We start from the raw sequence: 23,375 nt of genomic DNA, 5'->3' as shown, positions 1-23,375 counted from the left end.
TTATGTGTTTATCAGGTTGTTCATGGGTTTGGCCACGACACCTTTTGATAGTCCGGGTTGGGCGACGCCATGACGAAAATCGTTTGATTTTGGGCAGTGTCATCAGGCTTTATTTATTAAAAAACAAAATAAATACACCATTGACTAACAATAAGATAAATAAAATTTACAGGATTTTTATTGTAAACTGGATATCGTAGGTTACCTCGTAAGGAAATGTAATGGTCTCTATATGAAGCATTACAAATCTTTTTGTTAGGTCATGCATGACCGGATAAACCAATCGTGATGTCAAGAGTAATTTACATTTGGATGACAATTAAAATATCGATTCTACCGACAAACTTTATGAAGTTAGATCATGACCACAATTATTCTAGTAAGCGCCAACGAAAGACTTGTTTTCGAACTTTGAGTTCGAAAACTATGATCCTAAATGGATTGAAATTTTGTATTCCTTCTCACAATTATCTTCCGAAGTTGAGTCTCTCATAAAATTTTTGTAAAATAACATGTTTGAAAAAAATTTCCTTCTTGTAAGCCACATCGAAAGACTTGGGTTCGAACTTTGAGGGCCGTTTTCTCAGGATCTATGGCCTAAAAATAGATTGAAATTTCGCCATCCTACTCAGAATTATCTTGCGATGTTGAATCTCTCATAAAATTTTGGTAAAATAACATTTTTGTAAAAAATTTCATTCTTAGAAAAGCCCCAACGACAGACTTGGGTTCGAACTTTGAGCGCCGTTTTCTCCGGGTGTATGGTCCCAAATGTATTGAAATTTCGTATTCCTACTCAGAATTATCTTCCAAATTTTAATCTCCCATAAAATTATGGAAAAAAAAATTTGAAAAAAATAATATTCTAATAAGCGGCAACGAAAGTCTTTGGTTTGAAATTTGATAGCCGTTTTCTCCGAATCTATGGTCTCAAATGGATTGAAATTTCGTAATCCTACTTAAAATTATCTTCCAATGTTGAATCTCTCACAAAATTTTAGTAAAATTTGTTATTTTGTAAAATAACATTTTTGAAAAAAATTTCATTCCTGTAAGCCCCATCGAAAGACTTGGGTTCGAACTTAGAGGGCCGTTTTCTCCAGATCTGTGTTGCCAAATGGATTGAAATTTCGGATTCCTACTCAAAATTATCTTCCAAAGTTGAGTCTTTCAAAAAATTTTTGTAAAATAGCATTTTTGGAAAAATTTCATACTTGTAAGCCCCAAAGAAAGACTTGGGTTCGAACTTTGAGGGCCGTTTTCTCAGGATCTATGGTCTCAAATGGATTGAAATTATGGATTCCTACTCAGAATTATCTTCCAAAGTTGAGTCTTTCAAAAAATTTTTGTAAAATAGCATTTTTGAAAAAAATTCATTCTTTTAAGCCCAATCGAAAGACTTGGGTTCGAACTTTGAATGCCGTTTTTTCAGGATCTATGGTCCCAAATGAATTGAAAATATGGATTCCTACTCAGAATTATGTTCTGAAGTTTAATCTCCAATAAAATAATGGAGAAAAAACATTTTTGAAAAAAATTATATTCAAATAAGCGCCAACAAAAGACTTGGGATCGAAATTTGGAAGCCGTTTTCTCCGGATCTGTGGTCTCAAATGGTTTGAAATTTCGTATGCCATCTAAGAATTATCTTCCGAAGTTGAATCTCACATACAATTTTGGTAAAATAACATTTTTGAAAAAAATTATCCTAGTAAGCCATATCGAAAAACTTGGGTTCGAACTTTGAGGGCTGTTTTCTCCGGATCTATGGTCCCAAATGGATTGAAAATATTGATTCCTACTCAGAATTATGTTCTGAAGTTGAATCTCCCATAAAATAAAGGTAAAATAACATTTTTGTAAAAAAATTCATTCTTGAAAGCCCCAACGAAAGACTTGGGTTCGAACTTTGAGGGCCGTTTTCTCAGGATCTATGGTCTCAAATGGATTGAAATTTCGTAAGCCTACTTAAAATTATCTTCCGATGTTGAATCTCTCACAAAATTTTAGTAAAATAACATTTTTGAAAAAAAATTCATTCCTGTAAGCCCCATCAAAAGGCTTGGCTTCGAACTTTGAGGGCCGTTTTCTCCGGATCTATGATCCCAAATGGATTGAAATTTCTTATTCCTTCTCACAAATATGATCTCAAGTTGAATCTACCATATAATTATGGTAAAAAATCATTTTTGAAAAAAAATAAAATCTTATAAGCGCCAACGAAAGACTTGATTTTGAAATTTGAAGGCCGTTTTCTCCGGATCTGTTTTGCCAAATAGATTGAAATTTCGGATTCCTTCTCAAAATTATCTTCCGAAGTTGAGTCTCTCATAAAAATTTTGTAAAATAACGTGTTTCAAAAATTTTCATTCTAGTAAGCCCCATCGAAAGACTTGGGTTCGAACTTTGAGGGCCGTTTTCTCAGGATCTATGGTCTCAAATGGATTGAAATTACGTAATCCTACTAAGAATTATCTTTCGATGTTGAATCTCTCTCAAAATTTTGGTAAAATATCATTTTTGAAAAAAAATTCATTCCTGTTAGCTCCATCGAAAGACTTGGGTTCGAACATTGAGGGCCGTTTTCTTGGATCTATTGTCCCAAATGGATTGAAATTATGGATTCCTACTCAGAAATATCTTCCGGAGTTTAGTCTCTCATAAAATTTTTGTAAAATAACTTTTTTGAAAAAAATTTCACTCTCGTAAGCCCCATCAAAAGACTTGCGTTCGAACTCTGAGGGCCGTTTTCTCCGGATCTATGGTCTCAAATGGATTAAAATTTCGTAATCCTACTTAAAATTATCTTCCGATGTGAATCTCTCATACAATTTTGGAAAATATCATTTTTGAAAAAAATTTCATCCTTGTAAGCCCCATCGAAAGACTTGGGTTCGAACTTTGAGGGCCGTTTTCTCCGTATCTATGGTCCCAAATGAATTGAAATTTCGTATTCCTACTCAGAATTATCTTCTGAAGTTCAATGTGTCATTAAATTTTTAATAAAATAACATTTTTGAAAAAAAATTTATGCTAGTAAACCCGACTAAAGTCTTAAGTTCGAATATTGATGGCCGTTTTTTCAGGATCTATGGTCCCAAATGGATTGAAATTTAGTATTCCTTCTTACAATTATGTTCTGAAGTTTAAATCTACCGTAAAATTATGGTAAAAAAACATTTTTGAAAAAAAATTATTCTAGTAAGCGCCAACGAAAGACTTGTTTTCGAACTTTGAGGGCCGTTTTCTCCGGATCTATGGTTCCAAATGAATTGAAACTATGGATTCCTACTCAGAATTATCTTCCGAAGTTGAATCATTCATTCAATTTCGGTAAAATAACATTTTTGAAAAAAATTAATTCTTGTTAGCCATATCGAAAGACTTGGGTTCGAACATTGATGGCCGTTTTCTCAGGATCTATGGTCCCAAATGAATTGAAACTATGAATTCCTACTCGGAATTATCTTCCGAAGTTGAAACATTCATACAATTTTGGTAAAATAACATTTTCGAAAAAAATTAATTCTTGTAAGCCATATAGAAAGACTTGGGTTCGAACATTGATGGCCGTTTTCTCAAGATCTATTTCCTTTTTTTATTTATTTATTTATAATGTATTACAAAAAACATGGTAAGTAACACATTATTCCCAATGAGTTGAGATAAAACTCATTACGGGAAGTACAGACACATAAAATACATTTTACAAGGATTTTACACTTTTAAAAAAAATACAACATATTGAAAAGTAAAAGAAAAATAAATAAAAAAGGAAAAGTGCATTGTCGAAAAAAAAAAGAAAAATACATTGTTAAGAATAGAGATTTTAGAAATACTGAGAGACATCTATACACATGAAACATAGTAAACCAACATATGAAAGCGAGCGAAAATTCACTTTTTTAAAAACATTTTCAGGAAATAATCTTTAAGCGTTTTAACTAATATTTTTTTGTTAGTTACTGATTGCTTTATTTCATTAGGTAATGCATTGTATTGTCTTTATGCAATATATTGTAATGAGTTAATACCAAATGTTGTTGTGTGGGTAGACGATGCTAGGTGTATAAGATTTTGGGACCGTGTTTTGTGCTGGTGTATGTCTGAATTAAATGCTGGTTTGATGTTAGTGTGTGAGGATCTATGCATGATTTGTAATATTGTACAAGTGATATTGTATTTAGGTAGAACCGTAAAAGGAAGTATGTTTGTCTTTAAATATATATCTTTGATATGTGTATCCCACGGTGGACGGTAGATATTCCTTATTGCTCGATTTTGAATCACTTGTATTTCTGATATTTGTTTTTTAGTAATAGTGCCCCAGATACTAACTAAATAACTCAGATGGGAGTGAATCTAATGTCTGAATTAAATGCTGGTTTGATGTTAGTGTGTGAGGATCTATGCATGATTTGTAATATTGTACAAGTGATATTGTATTTAGGTAGAACCGTAAAAGGAAGTATGTTTGTCTTTAAATATATATCTTTGATATGTGTATCCCACGGTAGACGGTAGATATTCCTTATTGCTCGATTTTGAATCACTTGTATTTCTGATATTTGTTTTTTAGTAATAGTGCCCCAGATACTAACTAAATAACTCAGATGGGAGTGAATCATCGCATAGTATGTGGCCCGTAGTAGAGATGTAGAGAGAAGACCTTGGAGTCGGTACAGTACGCCGGTTATTGGGGATATTTTAGATTTCACATGCTCAACATGGGAATTCCACGAAAGTTTAGAGTCTATTAATAGCCCTAAATATTTCGTGACTTCTATATTTTGGAGCTTCTCAGTTCCAAGTGTGATATTCATGGGCACATAATCCTTATTACCGAAAGTCCTAACTTGGCTAGTGACCTGGAGTCTCAAATGAATGTAGATGTCTCAATTCTAGCTAATTGGCTGCGTATTAATAAATTGAGCCTCAATATAAAAAAACGCACTACCTATAGTGCGTTTTTTTATATTGAGGCTCAATTTATTAATACGCAGCCAATTAGCTAGAATTGAGACATCTACATTCATTTGAGACTCCAGGTCACTCAGGCTTGTACTGTGATAATAGATTACAGTGTCATCCGCATAAAGTTGGAGGTTTCCAGAGATACCACATTTAGTTATGTCATTGACATATAGCAAGAAAAGCAGAGGCCCAAGAATTGATCCCTGTGGCACTCCACATGTGATTTTACCTAAGCCACTCGAGACACCTTTGACTTCAACAAGACAAAATCTATCATCTAAGTAGCTTCGGAAGAGATTTAGGGGCTTCCCAACAATTCCCAAATATTCCAATTTCTTTAAGAGTATTTCATGATCGACCGTATCAAAGGCTTTTTTGAGATCTATAAATATGGCTGCCACATATTCACCCTGGTCTATATACTGTTGAAGGCTGGAGATAAAATCAAAGGCGGCACATTGAGTACTAGAATTTTTCCGAAAGCCATATTGTTGTGGTGTAAGGATATTATTCGCAGATATGTATTTTAGGAGTCTATCTTTGATTATGGTCTCAAATACTTTTGAAAAAACCGATAGAAGTGATATAGGACGGTAGTTAGAGATACATGTTTTACAGTCTCCTATGTGTATAGGTATTATCTTCGCAAGCTTTAATTCATTTGGAAACTTTCCCGAGGACAGTGACTAATTAAAAAGTTATGTAAGGTGACCCGCTAATTCTTCTTTACAAGTCTTAAGAACTGATGGTGTTACTCCATCGAGTCCCAGTGCTGCTTTCAGCTTAGTTTTAGAGATGATCTTCAGTACCTCATCTTTGTTTGTCCTAGCCATGTACAAGGATTGGCAAGCCTTCGGTTCCACAAATACGGTATTACAGTCATCCGGGAATGACGGAATGGTAGCTGCTAGCTTTTTTCCTATTGAGAGAAAAAACTCATTAAATGCGGATGCTATTTGGCTCGGATCCTTAATTACGCAGTCATTTACCACGAGGGATTCTATTTCGTTAGTTGGTTTATGTGTTCGGTTTGATAGAATAGAGTTTATGATTTTCCAGGTTTTAGAGGGGTTATTTTGGTTTTGTTGAAAGCTGTTCGCATAATATTTGTGTTTTAGATTTCGCCTATAATTAGTAATGGTATTTCTCAATCTCTTTTTAAGTGTTACAAGAGTAAGATTACCAGGGTCTTGTTTCCACTGCTTGTGAATCTGGTTTCGTTCATTGATTAATGTATTTAATTTGGAATTGAACCACGGAGTATTCAGTTGTACCCGACTTCTTAATCCTGTTTTTGGTGTAGTTGTACCTGATTCTATTGCCTTTTTAATGTGATAATTGAAACTTTTAAAAGGGTCTTCTAAGTTGCTTAAGTTGATCGTGAAATTGTTATCAAGAAGATAGGATTTTACTGACATACTGTTGATGATAGGTCTCGTAATCCGCGATTTGGTTCTATTATTAAAACATTTTTTTAAGTTGTTCTTATAATCAACAATAAGTATATTATGGTCACTAAGTGGATCATCAATATTCTATATAGTAGTCTGAATGTTTTGCCTTTTTGATAAGATGTGATCTATTAAGGTGCAGCCTGTATCAGTGACTCTCGTGGGAAATAATGTTTTGTTATGTATTGAAAAATTGTAAGATTGTAAGATGTTGCAAAAATTTAATGAAGAGTGTGTGGATATGGATATGTCAATGTTAAAGTCTCCGAATATTAATGTATCTTGTCTACTTTCGTTCAGTGTTTTTTCTAGATGTATTAGAAAATCCTGCATATTTGTGTTGGGTTTTCGATAGATAGCATAGATGTTAACTGGTTTCCTATCACTGCTACTAAGGGTTATACCTAAAAAGGAATTTTCATTTGAGAAATTTTCAATAATTGCACACTTCATAGTATCAATCACATATATTGCTACGCCGCCTCCTCCTTCGTTGGGGCGAGAAGCAGAAACACTTTTGTAACCATTCAGGGAGTAAAACTTTTCCTCTCCAATCTTAAGCCACGTTTCCGTAATGACGAGCACGTGTACAATGTACCGCGAACTTCTTACTTTTTCTTCGATCTCATCAAACTTATTACGGATGCTTCTCGCGTTCATATACATTATTCGTAGACAGTTCGTCACGGGATTATAATTCTCGATGGTGAGGCACTTATGCTCATGTATGTTACACTCCATAATCTATAGTTGCAAGGTCGTTCTTGAGTGCAGCGATGTAGGCCGGGCAGTTGTCCCTATCTCCAGTTGAGTGATCAGCAGGCTTACCAAATCTGGTGCATGTCGCGCAAACTGGTTTGATGGTGGAATTTGGGCAGGACTCACCAGTATGATTCTGTTGAACACAATGTCCACATGTGGGTTTGGTTTCTCTGCAATACTTGTATGAGTGACCAATCATGTGGCATTTGGTGCAGACAGTAAGGCCAATAAAATCTCGGACGCGGCAAATAGTCCAGCTTATAAATACTTTCTCTTGCTCGACTAGAAATTTACGTACGGTAGCGGGTACTGCGTAGATACGGTGACAAGCGTTACCTGTGCGAGCACCAGCCAGGTGACTTAGTTTACAACCTGCAATAGTTTCTTCAATGTCTTCAACGTTGGGAATACCAGTGAGAGCCATCCTTAAAAAATCTTCGTCGGTCAGGTCCCGGGGAACATTAAAGAATATCAGTCTCGGTAGACGCTTTGACGGTAGTCGGGCCTTCAGTTTGCTCGAGTTGTCGAAGCAAGGTGCATTTAATAGCTTTTGTTGTTCGCCCGTGGTTGCCGTATTGATCAAGATACCTTTATTTCTTATTTTTTTTATTCCCGTGACCCGAACGCCTAGTTCAGATGGCCGAATTGTATCTTCAATCATTTTTTTCGTACCGTCACTGTCCTTTGTGGCGTCCGCATCCGTTGGAAAGATGCAAACGGAGGTTCTTGGTGGTCCGACGCGATGTCCTTGTTGAGTGATTGGTGGGGGTTGGTGAGCATCATATGGCTGTTTTCGGGCGATGTCAGCAAAGGAGAGGGTAGCCTCCGTTGCCACTGCCACTCTCCGCATTACAGGCCCGAGATCAGACTCTAATTGTATGATTTTTTGCTCAAGGTGCCTTTTTTCCCTCTTTTCGTGGCGTATTTTTATTACTGCCATTCTAAGTTGTGCTGTAACTGTAGCTAAATCCGCACGCATCGTCTCGCGCTCCAACAACAGCTGAGATACGGATCTGAAAACTTCCGATACGTTTCTAGCGATCCTCAGCTGCTGGTCTTTTGAGACCTTAGATTGCTTCTCTGCTAACACAAGTTGAAGAGCTGTCAAATGTGCTTGGGTTTCATTGAGCACATCTACTCCTGAAGCGCAAGGATATTCCGCTTCGGTGACGTCCAAGCCTTTGGATGACGTAACCGAGCTTTGTCTTTTTTTAGGACGATTCATTATTAAACACTAATTTATAAGGACACATAAAAAAAAAACAATGTTTGAAACAAAGTATTAGGTTATGTTCAGCTTTGCGCCTGAAAATTCGTAGGTGGGCAATCGGTCTAGCTCGCCGTATCTCTCAAAAGTCGCCGTATCGAGTTTTTATATCACGATTTTTGAAGTGAAACTTCTTTAGGCGCGTAATGGATTTTCGGGGACGGAGTAAAACCGAGTCAGGATCGACACGAAAATGCGGGTACCCCCACCACCGCTCACCGTTCACTGTCCCTCTCTCACCATATGCGCTTGTTGAGGTGGGGGAGCCGCTCACGAACGTTCTCTCTCTTCTCTTCTTTCCTCTCTCTCAGACACCAGCGAACTGCGCCACGCCAAGCATCAGCTGCTTGGTTAGTATACTGCGTCGTGAGTGTAATACGAGTGAAATACGTAATTGATTGTGGTTCATACGGTTTGGTACAGAATTTCAGTGTTAAAAATGAGTAGTGACGAGATAGAGGTGATGAACACATCAGTGGCACAAGAGGAAATATCCCCTGAGAATCACCAAAGAAGAGGAGAGTCTGATTCACACAGTGATGACATTAACATAAGGTAAATATAACCTATAAGAGTTGATAAATATTTCACAATATAGTAGTATTGTTGGAATAGGATTGTTTAATATATTGGCGAGATTATATTAACAGTGAAATATGATGTAGGAATGTCGTTACAATCAAAGCAATGGCCAACAGGCGGTACAGACAGCGGAAAAAAGAATTAAAGCCTCCCAAACCTCAAGCTAAAACGGCAGCAGAACGTTGTAAAGCATACAGAGACCGTCAAAAACTTTTGCACGATTCATTAAGGATTTAAGTGCTCATGTATATATCTCGCACTTTAGTTACCATAACCCAATTATCACGACATTAGGAAATGATATTCATGAAATTGACAATGGAAATGGCACATGATTGGTAAATTGTCATTGTAATTTCTTTGTAATTTTTAATTGTAATATTGTTATTTATGTAATATTGTATACTTGTGAATAAATTGAAAATTTTTGGAACTATACATTAATCGAACGTCATTCATCTATAAGAAAATATTAGAAAAAGCAAATCCATGCTTCGTCGTTGAATTATTTAACCTCTAATTTTCAAACTAACCTAAGAGAGAAAATAGAGATGATGAAATGAAAATAGAGAGAGAGGAATACTAGAAGTATCACTTCTGTCTTGCGTAGGCTTGACACACCCACTTTTTTTTATTTTTTATATTTGCTCTAATTGAGCACAAATAACTTTAAACAGTTTATCACTATGAATGTATCTACGAAATCCACAATCGGTTTTACCGAAAAGTTTCTGTTTTATTCACGAAATTATCGGATATGTTTTTTTGTAGGTTTTGGATAATTTTATTTAAAAGAAAAAATACACAAATGTATACTATAAAGTATTTTGCGAGATGAGAGTAATCTCTTTCGACGCACAATTGTCACTTTAAAAGGATTTAATACAGAGGATTTAGATAGTTTCGATTGTAAACATGGGGTATCACAAATTCACAACACAAACGCAACCAAAAGGAGCCCTGAAAGGTGAGCTCATAATTAAAGCGGCCAATCCGCGCACTTTAGCCGTTGTACACAACACTTTGGTTTGGGATACAGTGAATTTTATAGTTTATATTATTAAAAAAAAAACAATGGTAAAATGTTAAAAAGTCACTGGAGAACACTACCACGTGTTAAACTTTCGTTGTTTTTAACAACGATTACGTTTTTTCTTCCGTCGGATTTATTATAAAGTTGTTTACTATTATTAACGATAGCTTGACAGAGCACGACGCTTCGTAGGTACTTTTATATTATTAATCAAGTATCAACTGTCTATGGTCCCAAATGGATTGAAATTTCGTATTCCTTCTCACAATTATGATCTGAAGTTGAATCTACCATAAAATTATGGTAAAAAACAATTTAGAAAAAAAAATTATTCTAGAAAGCGCCAACAAAAAACTTGTTTTCGAATTTTGAGGGCTGTTTTCTCCGGATCTATTTTGCCAAATAGATTGAAATTTCGGATTCCTTCTCAAAATTATCTTCCGAAGTTGAGTTTCTCATAAAAATTTTTTAAAATAACATGTTTCAAAAATTTTCATTCTAGTAAGCCCACACGAAAGACTTGGGTTCGAACTTTGAGGGCCGGTTTCTCAGGATCTATGGTCTCAAATGGATTGAAATTTCGTAATTCTAATAAGAATTATCTTTCAATGTTGAATCTCTCACAAAATTTCGGTAAAATAACATTTTTGAAAAAAATTTCATTCCTGTTAGCCTCATCGAAAGACTTGGATTCGAACTTTGAGGGCCGTTTTCTCGGATCTATGGTCCCAAATGAATTGAAATTATGGATTCCTACTCAGAATTATCTTCCAATATTGAATCTCTGATAAAATTTTGGTAAAATAACATTTTTGAAAAAAAATTCATTCTCGTAAGCCCCATCGAAAGACTTGGGTTCGAACTTTGAGAGCCGTTTTCTCCGGATCTATGGTCCCAAATGAATTGAAACTATGGATTCCTACTCAGAATTATCTTCCGAAGTTCAAAATTTCATACAATTTTGGTAAAATAACATTTTTGAAAAAAAAAAATTCTTGTTAGCCATATCGAAAGACTTGGGTTCGAACTTTGAGGGCTGTTTTCTCCGGACGTATGGTCCCAAATGGATTGAAATTTCGTATTCCTTCTCACAATTATGATCTGAAGTTGAATCTACCATAAAATTATGAAAAAAAATTATTCTAGAAAGCGCCAACGAAAGACTTGTTTTCGAATTTTGAGGGCTATTTTATTCGAATCTATGATCCCAAGTGGATTGAAATTTTGTGTTCCTTCTCACAATTATCTTCCGAAGTTGAGTATCTCATAAATTTTTCCTTCTTGTAAGCCACATCGAAAGACTTGGGTTCGAACTTTGAGGGCCGTTTTCTCAGGATCTATGGCCTCAAATGGATTGAAATTTTGCCATCCTACTCAGAATTATCTTCCGATGTTGAATCTCTTATAAAATTTTGGTAAAATAACATTTTTGAAAAAAATTTCATTCATGTAAGCCCCAACGACAGACTTGGGTTCGAACTTTGAGGGCCGTTTTCTCCGGATCTATGGTCCCAAATGGTTTGAAACTATGGATTCCTACTCAGAATTATCTTCCAAAGTTGAAACATTCATTCAATTTTGGTAAAAAAAAAATTTTTGAAAAAAATTAATTCTTGTTAGCCATATCGAAAGACTTGGGTTCGAACATTGATGGCCGTTTTCTCAGGATCTATGGTCCCAAATGAATTGAAACTATGGATTCCTACTCAGAATTATCTTCCGAAGTTGAAACATTCATACAATTTTGGTAAAATAACATTTTCGAAAAAAATTAATTCTTGTAAGCCATATCGAAAGACTTGGGTTCGAACATTGATGGCCGTTTTCTCAGGATCTATGGTCCCAAATGGATTGAAATTTCGTATTCCTTCTCACAATTATGATCTGAAGTTGAATCTCCCTTAAAATTATGGTAAAAAACATTTTTGAAAAAAAAATATTCTAGAAAGCGCCAACAAAAGACTTGTTTTCGAATTTTGAGGGCTGTTTTCTCCGCATCTATGATCCCAAATGGATTGAAATTTCTTATTCGTTCTCACAAATATGTTCTTAAGTTGAATCTTCCATTAAATAATGTTAAAAAACCATTTTTGAAAAAAATTATAATCTTATAAGCGCCAACGAAAGACTTGGTTTTGAAATTTGAAGGCCGTTTTCTCCTGATCTATTTTGCCAAATAGATTGAAATTTCGGATTCCTTCTCAAAATTATCTTCCGAAGTTGAGTTTCTCATAAAATTTTTGTAAAATAACATGTTTCAAAAATTTTCATTCTGGTAAGCCCCAACGAAAGACTTGGGTTCGAACTTTGAGGGCCGGTTTCTCAGGATCTATGGTCTCAAATGGATTGAAATTTCGTAATTCTAATAAGAATTATATTTCAATGTTGAATCTCTCACAAAATTTTGGTAAAATAACATTTTTGAAAAAAATTTCATTCCTGTTAGCCCCATCGAAAGACTTGGGTTCGAACATTGAGGGCCGTTTACTCGGATCTATGGTCCCAAATGAATTGAAATTATGGATTCCTACTCAGAATTATCTTCCAATATTGAATCTCTGATAAAATTTTGGTAAAATAACATTTTTTTTAAATATTTCATTCTCGTAAGCCCCATCGAAAGACTTGGGTTCGAACTTTGAGGGCCGGTTTCTCAGGATCTATGGTCTCAAATGGATTGAAATTTCGTAATTCTAATAAGAATTATCTTTCAATGTTGAATCTCTCACAAAATTTCGGTAAAATAACATTTTTGAAAAAAATTTCATTCCTGTTAGCCTCATCGAAAGACTTGGATTCGAACTTTGAGGGCCGTTTTCTCGGATCTATGGTCCCAAATGAATTGAAATTATGGATTCCTACTCAGAATTATCTTCCAATATTGAATCTCTGATAAAATTTTGGTAAAATAACATTTTTGAAAAAAATTTCATTCTCGTAAGCCCCATCGAAAGACTTGGGTTCGAACTTTGAGAGCCGTTTTCTCCGGATCTATGGTCCCAAATGAATTGAAACTATGGATTCCTACTCAGAATTATCTTCCGAAGTTCAAAATTTCATACAATTTTGGTAAAATAACATTTTTGAAAAAAAAAAATTCTTGTTAGCCATATCGAAAGACTTGGGTTCGAACTTTGAGGGCTGTTTTCTCCGGACGTATGGTCCCAAATGGATTGAAATTTCGTATTCCTTCTCACAATTATGATCTGAAGTTGAATCTACCATAAAATTATGAAAAAAAATTATTCTAGAAAGCGCCAACGAAAGACTTGTTTTCGAATTTTGAGGGCTATTTTATTCGAATCTATGATCCCAAGTGGATTGAAATTTTGTGTTCCTTCTCACAATTATCTTCCGAAGTTGAGTATCTCATAAATTTTTCCTTCTTGTAAGCCACATCGAAAGACTTGGGTTCGAACTTTGAGGGCCGTTTTCTCAGGATCTATGGCCTCAAATGGATTGAAATTTTGCCATCCTACTCAGAATTATCTTCCGATGTTGAATCTCTTATAAAATTTTGGTAAAATAACATTTTTGAAAAAAATTTCATTCATGTAAGCCCCAACGACAGACTTGGGTTCGAACTTTGAGGGCCGTTTTCTCCGGATCTATGGTCCCAAATGGTTTGAAACTATGGATTCCTACTCAGAATTATCTTCCAAAGTTGAAACATTCATTCAATTTTGGTAAAAAAAAAATTTTTGAAAAAAATTAATTCTTGTTAGCCATATCGAAAGACTTGGGTTCGAACATTGATGGCCGTTTTCTCAGGATCTATGGTCCCAAATGAATTGAAACTATGGATTCCTACTCAGAATTATCTTCCGAAGTAGAAACATTCATACAATTTTGGTAAAATAACATTTTCGAAAAAAATTAATTCTTGTAAGCCATATCGAAAGACTTGGGTTCGAACATTGATGGCCGTTTTCTCAGGATCTATGGTCCCAAATGGATTGAAATTTCGTATTCCTTCTCACAATTATGATCTGAAGTTGAATCTCCCTTAAAATTATGGTAAAAAAGTGGGTGTGTCAAGCCTACGCAAGACAGAAGTGAAACTTCTAGTATTCCTCTCTCTCTATTTTCATTTCATCATCTCTATTTTCTCTCTTAGGTTAGTTTGAAAATTAGAGGTTAAATAATTCAACGACGAAGCATGGATTTGCTTTTTCTAATATTTTCTTATAGATGAATGACGTTCGATTAATGTATAGTTCCAAAAATTTTCAATTTATTCACAAGTATACAATATTACATAAATAACAATATTACAATTAAAAATTACAAAGAAATTACAATGACAATTTACCAATCATGTGCCATTTTCATTGTCAATTTCATGAATATCATTTCCTAATGTCGTGATAATTGGGTTATGGTAACTAAAGTGCGAGATATATACATGAGCACTTAAATCCTTAATGAATCGTGCAAAAACTGCATCGATTGTTGTCCCGTGTCGGGAGAGAACGTTCGTGAGCGGCTCCCCCACCTCAACAAGCGCATATGGTGAGAGAGGGACAGTGAACGGTGAGCGGTGGTGGGGGTACCCGCATTTTCGTGTCGATCCTGACTCGGTTTTACTCCGTCCCCGAAAATTCATTACGCGCCTAAAGAAGTTTCACTTCAAAAAACATTTTTGAAAAAAAAATATTCTAGAAAGCGCCAACAAAAGACTTGTTTTCGAATTTTGAGGGCTGTTTTCTCCGCATCTATGATCCCAAATGGATTGATATTTCTTATTCGTTCTCACAAATATGTTCTTAAGTTGAATCTTCCATTAAATAATGTTAAAAAACCATTTTTGAAAAAAATTATAATCTTATAAGCGCCAACGAAAGACTTGGTTTTGAAATTTGAAGGCCGTTTTCTCCTGATCTATTTTGCCAAATAGATTGAAATTTCGGATTTCTTCTCAAAATTATCTTCCGAAGTTGAGTTTCTCATAAAATTTTTGTAAAATAACATGTTTCAAAAATTTTCATTCTGGTAAGCCCCAACGAAAGACTTGGGTTCGAACTTTGAGGGCCGGTTTCTCAGGATCTATGGTCTCAAATGGATTGAAATTTCGTAATTCTAATAAGAATTATATTTCAATGTTGAATCTCTCACAAAATTTTGGTAAAATAACATTTTTGAAAAAAATTTCATTCCTGTTAGCCCCATCGAAAGACTTGGGTTCGAACATTGAGGGCCGTTTACTCGGATCTATGGTCCCAAATGAATTGAAATTATGGATTCCTACTCAGAATTATCTTCCAATATTGAATCTCTGATAAAATTTTGGTAAAATAACATTTTTTTAAAAAATTTCATTCTCGTAAGCCCCATCGAAAGACTTGGGTTAGAACTTTGAGAGCCGTTTTCTCCGGATCTATGGTCCCAAATGAATTGAAACTATGGATTCCTACTCAGAATTATCTTCCGAAGTTGAAACTTTCATACAATTTTGGTAAAATAACATTTTTGAAAAAAAATAATTCTTGTTAGCCATATCGAAAGACTTGGGTTCGAACTTTCAGGGCTGTTTTCTCCGGACGTATGGTCCCAAATGGATTGAAATTTCGTATTCCTTCTCACAATTATGATCTGAAGTTGAATCAACCATAAAATTATGAAAAAAAATTATTCAAGAAAGCGCCAACGAAAGACTTGTTTTCGAATTTTTAGGGCTGTTTTCTCCGGATCTATGATCCCAAGTGGATTGAAATTTTGTATTCCTTCTCACAATTATCTTCCGAAGTTTAGTATCTCGTAAATTTTTTGTTTGAAAAAAATTTCCTTTTTGTAAGCCACATCGAAAGACTTGGGTTCGAACTTTGAGGGCCGTTTTCTCAGGATCTATGGCCTCAAATGATTGAAATTTTGCCATCCTACTCAGAATTATCTTCCGATGTTGAATTTCTCATAAAATTTTGGTAAAATAACATTTTTGTAAAAAATTTCATTCTTTTAGCCCCAACGACAGACTTGGGTTCGAACTTTGAGCGCCGTTTTTTCCGGATGTATGGTACCAAATGGATTGAAATTATGAATTCCTACTCAGAATTATCTTCCGGAGTTGAGTCTCTCATAAAATTTTTGTAAAATAACTTTTTTGAAAAAAATTTCATTCCCGTAAAAAGACTTGCGTTCGAACTTTGAGAGCCGTTTTCTCCGGATCTATGGTCTGAAATGGATTGAAACTTCGTTATCCTACTTAAAATTATCTTCCGATATGAATCTCTCATACAATTTTGGAAAATAACATTTTTGAAAAAAATATCATCCTTGTAAGCCCCATCGAAAGATTTGGGTTCGAACTTTGAGGGCCGTTTTCTCCGGATCTATGGTGCCAAATGAATTGAAATTATGGATTCCTACTCAGAATTATCTTCCAATATTGAATCTCTGATAAAATTTTGGTTAAATAACATTTTTGAAAAAAATTTCACTCTCGTAAGCCCCGTGGAAAGACTTGGGATCGAACTTTGAGAGCCATTTTCTCAGGATCTATGGTCTCAAATGGATTGAAATTTCGTAATTCTAATAAGAATTATCTTTCAATGTTGAATCTCTCACAAAATTTTGGTAAAATAACATTTTTGAAAAAAAATTCATTCCTGTTAGCCCCATCGAAAGACTTGGGTTCGAACATTGAGGGACGTTTTCTCGGATATATGGTCCCAAATGGATTGAAATTATGGATTCCTACTCAGAATTATCTTCCAATATTGAATCTCTGATAAAATTTTGGTAAAATAACATTTTTTTTAAAAATTTCATTCTCGTAAGCCCCATCGAAAGACTTGGGTTAGAACTTTGAGAGCCGTTTTCTCCGGATCTATGGTCCCAAATGAATTGAAACTAGGGATTCCTACTCAGAATTATCTTCCGAAGTTGAAACTTTCATACAATTTTGGTAAAATAACATTTTTGAAAAAAAATAATTCTTGTTAGCCATATCGAAAGACTTGGGTTCGAACTTTCAGGGCTGTTTTCTCCGGACGTATGGTCCCAAATGGATTGAAATTTCGTATTCCTTCTCACAATTATGATCTGAAGTTGAATCAACCATAAAATTATGAAAAAAAATTATTCAAGAAAGCGCCAACGAAAGACTTGTTTTTGAATTTTTAGGGCTGTTTTCTCCGGATCTATGATCCCAAGTGGATTGAAATTTTGTATTCCTTCTCACAATTTTCTTCCGAAGTTTAGTATCTCGTAAATTTTTTGTTTGAAAAAAATTTCCTTTTTGTAAGCCACATCGAAAGACTTGGGTTCGAACTTTGAGGGCCGTTTTCTCAGGATCTATGGCCTCAAATGATTGAAATTTTGCCATCCTACTCAGAATTATCTTCCGATGTTGAATCTCTCATAAAATTTTGGTAAAATAACATTTTTGTAAAAAATTTCATTCTTTTAGCCCCAACGACAGACTTGGGTTCGAACTTTGAGCGCCGTTTTTTCCGGATGTATGGTACCAAATGGATTGAAATTATGAATTCCTACTCAGAATTATCTTCCGGAGTTGAGTCTCTCATAAAATTTTTGTAAAATAACTTTTTTGAAAAAAATTTCATTCCCGTAAAAAGACTTGCGTTCGAACTTTGAGGGCCGTTTTCTCCGGATCTATGGTCTGAAATCGATTGAAACTTCGTTATCCTACTTAAAATTATCTTCCGATATGAATCTCTCATACAATTTTGGAAAATAACATTTTTGAAAAAAATATCATCCTTGTAAGCCCCATCGAAAGATTTGGGTTCGAACTTTGAGGGCCGTTTTCTCCGGATCTATGGTGCCAAATGAATTGAAATTATGGATTCCTACTCAGAATTATCTTCCAATATTGAATCTCTGATAAAATTTTGGTTAAATAACATTTTTGAAAAAAATTTCACTTTCGTAAGCCCCGTCGAAAGACTTGGGATCGAACTTTGAGAGCCATTTTCTCAGGATCTATGGTCTCAAATGGATTGAAATTTCGTAATTCTAATAAGAATTATCTTTCAATGTTGAATCTCTCACAAAATTTTGGTAAAATAACATTTTTGTAAAAAATTTCATTCCTGTTAGCCCCATCGAAAGACTTGGGTTCGAACATTGAGGGACGTTTTCTCAGATATATGGTCCCAAATGGATTGAAATTATGGATTCCTACTCAGAATTATCTCCCGGAGTTGAGTTTTTCATAAAATTTTTGTAAAATAACGTGTTTCAAAAATTTTCATTCTAGTAAGCCCCAACGAAAGACTTGGGTTCGAACTTTGAGGGCCGTTTTCTCAGGATTTATGGTCTCAAATGAACTGAAATTTCGTAATCCTACTAAGAATTATCTTTCGATGTTGAATCTCTCATACAATTTTGGAAAATAACATTTTTGAAAAAAAATTCATTCTTGTAAGCCCCATCGAAAGACTTGGGTTCGAACTTTGAGGGCTGTTTTCTCCGGATCTATGATCCCAAAAGGATTGAAAATTCGTATTCCTTCACACAATTATGTTCTGAAGTTGAATCCTCCATATAGTTATGTTAACGCCGAAGTTAACATTGGCGCCCCACGTTGGGCGCCATTGTTAACGCCGAAGTTAACATTTGGCGTGAATTTATCTTGAGCGCCACCTGTTTTTTTTGTTTGAGTAAGGGAAACAGGAAACCATTGATGGAATTTCAGGGTTTAAGTGGACAACGAGTGCTGGCATTCATAGGTTAGGTTATTGCAATAAGAAGATAAATTTATGAGTGTAAATTAGATAGATATAATTTAAAGATATGAGTCGCACAAAGTACAGAGAAGTGTTATACATCCTAATCTAGCTTTGGGCAAGAAGTTAATACGTTACTCGGGCATTTCAAGTCTTGAAATTATTGCGAACTGCGCCTTCCAGGTACGATGTCATCTTGTCAAAATAATTATACCGCTCGGGCGAGCGATGGCTTCAAATGGATTCTCCTTGTGAATCCATTTCATCGGTAAGCAGGTAGCAATTATGAATATTATCTGAGGTTCCAGAATTAGCGGAGGGTAGGCAAATTTACATCTTACTTGAGGATTTGAAGTGTGGCTTTGTATTGCCAATCCATTGGTCTTATTAGAGTTATCCTCGCCGGGATATTTAGATTGCCATTTTAATCCATCTGCCTTTTGTAAGTTGAAAATGGCGATCAGGCTGTGATCCGTCGTTTTTATGATTCCACGGTGCTCCAAGCCGTTGAACCAAAAGATAAAGAATGACCGCTTCCTTCCTTCCGATTCCAATCTTGCCACCTTGAAGAAAAGTGTTGCCAGGCGCATCCCACGGAAGGAGAAGGAGAAGTTCTTACTTTGTTACGATTATATACGTAACATTTATGGTAAAAAACCATTTTTGAAAAAAAAAAATTCTAATAAGCGCCAACGAAAGAATTGGGTTTGAAATTTGAGGGCCTTTTTCTCCGGATCTATGGTCCCTAATAAGTATAAGCTATGGATTCCTACTCAATATTTTTCCGAAGTTGAGTCTCTCATAAAATTTTTGTTAAAAAAACATTTTTGAAAAAATTTCATTTTAGTTAGCCCCAACGAAAAACTTGGGTTCGAACTTTGAGGGTTGATTTCTCAGGATCTATGATTTCAAATGGATTGAAATTTCGTAATCCTACTCAGAATTATCTTCCGATGTTGAATATCTCATAAAATTTTGGTAAAATAACAATTTTGAAAAAAAAATATTCTAGTAAGCCATATCGAAAAACTTGAGTTCGAACTTTGAGGGCTGTTTTCTCGGCATCTTTGGTCCCAAAAGGATTGAAATTTCGTATTCCTTCACACAATTATGTTCTGAAGTTGAATCTTAAAATATTTGTATTACATTATTTTTGAAAAAAAATTTCATTCTTTTAAGCCCCATCGAAAGACTTGGGTTCGAAATTTGATAGCCGTTTTCTCCGGATCTATGGTCTCAAATTGATTGAAATTTCGGATTCCAATTCAGAATTATGTTCTAAAGTTGAATCTTTTACAAAATAAGTGTCAAATTACATTTTTGAAACAAATTTCATTGTTGTTAGCCCCATCGAAAGACTTGGGTTCCAACTTTGAGGGCCGTTTTCTTCGGATCTTTGTTCCCAAACGGATTGAAATTTAGTATTCCTTCTCAGAATTTTCTTCCGATGTTGAATCTTTCATAAAATTTGGGTAAAATAACATTTCTCAAAAAATGTTCACCCTAGTAAGCCCCATCGAAAGACTTTGGTTCGAACTTTTAGGGCCGTTTTCTCCGGATCTATGGTGCCAAATGGATTTAAATTTCGGATTCCTACTTAGAATTACGTTCTGAAGTTCAATCTCCATTAAAATGAGGTAAAACAACTTTTAATAAAAAAAAATCATTCTAGTAAGCCTCGCCGAAAGACTTGTTTCGAAATTTGATAGCCGTTTTCTTAGGATCTATGGTCCCAAACGGATCGAAATTTAGGATTCCTAATCAGAATTATGTTCTGAAGTTTTATCTCCCATTAAAATAAGGTAAGAAAACATTTAAAAAAAATGTTCACTGTAATAAGCCCCATCGAAAGACTTGAGTTCCAACTTTCAGGGCCGTTTTCTCCGGATCTATGGTCCCAAATGGATTGGAATTTCGGATTTCTACTAATAATTTTGTTCTTAAGTTGAATCAGTATGAAAATCTTGGTAAAATTGCAGGTGTGATATTCTTTTTATTCTAATAAGCCCTAATGAGAGATTTGGGTTCGTACTATGAAAGTCGTTTTCACCGGATTTATGATCCCAATTGGATTGTAAATTTGGATTTAGACAAGTAAAAAAATCTTGTTAAAATAACATTTTTGAAAAATGTAATAAGCTTCGTTGAAAGACTTGGGTTCGAACTCTGATCGCCGTTGTATCCGGATCTGTGGTTCGGAATGGATTGAAATTTTTGATTCGTGATCACAATTATGTTCCGAAGTTGAATCAGTAACAAAATCTCTGTTTAATTACATTTGTTGTAAAATAATTATTCTAGACCCAAACAATAGACTCGGGTTTTGTAATTTGGTAATGTTCCGAAGTTGAATCAGTATTAATATGTTGGTCAAGTTGCATTCGTTGAAAAATCATCATTCTAAGTTGCCCAAGTTTTCTTGGGTATTTTTTTTTTTAAAGAAAGACAAACATTCCCGGGTTACGAATAACCTGCAAAATATTTGAAAATCTCCTACTACCACAACAGTAAGCTGAAATTGTTGCTTGTGTTTTGATAGAGGACTTAGCTGCCGAGGAATTGAATACACTACGCCTGAGTGGGACCCAAATGGGATGTCAACTCCTCCACCGACCGGTCATTTGATTTTGACCGGTGTGAATTTGGAAGGCCGTTTTCTCAGGATCGATGTTCCCGAATGGATTTAAATTGCGGATTCTTTCTTAGAATTATGTTCCAAAGTCGAATCTGTATTTAAATCTTGCTTATGTTGCATTTGTGGAAAAATCATCAGTATCATCACTCCAAGAGGCCCAAACGAAATTTGGGTTCAAACTTTGAAATCTGTTTTCTAAGGATCAAATTATGGATAATTTTTTTGGATTCGTACGCAGAATTATATTTCGACGTTGAATCAGTAACGAAATCTTATTAATATAGTGTGGGAAATTTGTCAGTCTTACATGCACAAATGAATGACTTGGGTTCGACCTTTGAAACCCGTTTTCTCAATATATGTTCTGACTCAGAATTATGTTCTGAAGGGGAATCATTTCGTAAATCTCTGTGATGTCGCTTTTTAGGAAAAATCATCATTCTTACATGCAAAAATGCAAAGCTTGGGTTCGAACTTCTTGCCGAACGGACCATTATAAGCCCTATGGTCTGAAATTAAATCAATTACAAAATCTGCATAGCATTGCATTTGTGGAAAATCATCATTCGTTCATAAATAAACGAACGATGTATGCAAAAGCTGCGACCTCCCCGATCAACGGTTTTTTGCATTTTATTATGTTTATTTTGCTTTTTTTTGTTAATTGTACGTTCGTTTATGTAACATGATATTATAATCCTTTTGCGCAGCTTTTTCCAGCTAAAACGTTAATTTGGATTTGAGGCCTAAATTCCAAATTGAAAAATATTTTTTTCTTGAACAAAAGGTAATACGAACATCTAGTATGGATATGTGCTACTTTATCTATTCGTGTTTCAAATTTAAAAATATTTACCAATTTTTTTTTAAATTTTTTACTAATGGGGGGGACTTTGGCAAATTTTGTAGAGTAATAGAGTATAGTAATAGTAATTATCAAAAGTATGCTTGCCTTATCTGCTACGAGTATGTTAATAAAAATAATATATAAAAAAATTTCATTTTTTTTATTCCTAAATAAACCGGTAATTTTTATGTTAAATTTAATTCTATCAAAATATTTAAAAAAAAAATTTTTTTTACATTTATTTACAAAGAATGATGGCAAAATTTTAAAATAATTTTCGATAACTCAAACCACAATTATGAAAGTTGTCTCTAAAATCATGACTTCTATACTAACCTATAATTTGAAAGACAAAAATAGCACATATCCGTATATTTTCTTTATATTTATATTATATTTTTCTGTTTTGCCCTCAAATCCAAATTTCAGTTACCTATGTATGAAAAGAGGCGCGCAGCCGTTCCTCTTAAATACATAATTAATTCACACCCATTTACAAAGTAAGGACACTGAAACTGTGTATTTAATATAACAATCCCATTGCTTCATTTCCACATTAAAAAAGACACAAAAGTAAATGATGTTCTTTCTCTCACAAACAGGTAGGTTGAGAGCCAAAGCATCCATAGAGCATATTAAACGGCCGTTAAGTACTTTAAAGTTTAAACAAAGGCGGACAGCGTCGGTGCAGAGGGCGGTGGGATGGGGGAGGGGGGCAGTCTAGACTGCAGACTGCAGGGCGACGGAAGGTTACCCCTGCCCTGCCCCCCCGCACACCGCTTGCCCAACCCTCCCCGGAGAGAGCCCTGGCTCAATCACTGCTTAACCCTTTTTGGAATCCTAAATAAATTATTATTTGCCAGTATTTTGAATTATTAATGATGAGGTTTTGGATGCTAAACTTATATATAAATGTTCACAAGTAGGCTGATTTATTTGTTGGATATTTTTAGTAATATTTTTTATGGGATATTATTTCATAAATATAATTAAATGCAAAGTTTTCCAAGCAGTGTGATTTGGGTATTCCTATATTTAAAAAAAAAATATTTTACAAAAAAATTAAAGTGAATGGCAGACTGCGGCCATTTACAATAGATTTTTTTTATTTATTTTTTGATGTGAAACATATTT

The sequence above is a fragment of the Hesperophylax consimilis genome, chromosome 7 (genome assembly GCF_061612785.1).
Source record: "Hesperophylax consimilis isolate HC1 chromosome 7, BYU_Hcon_1.0, whole genome shotgun sequence".
Taxonomy (NCBI): domain Eukaryota; kingdom Metazoa; phylum Arthropoda; class Insecta; order Trichoptera; family Limnephilidae; genus Hesperophylax; species Hesperophylax consimilis.
The sequence above is the reverse complement of the archived record's forward strand: the minus strand, read 5'-3'. Positions refer to the sequence as shown.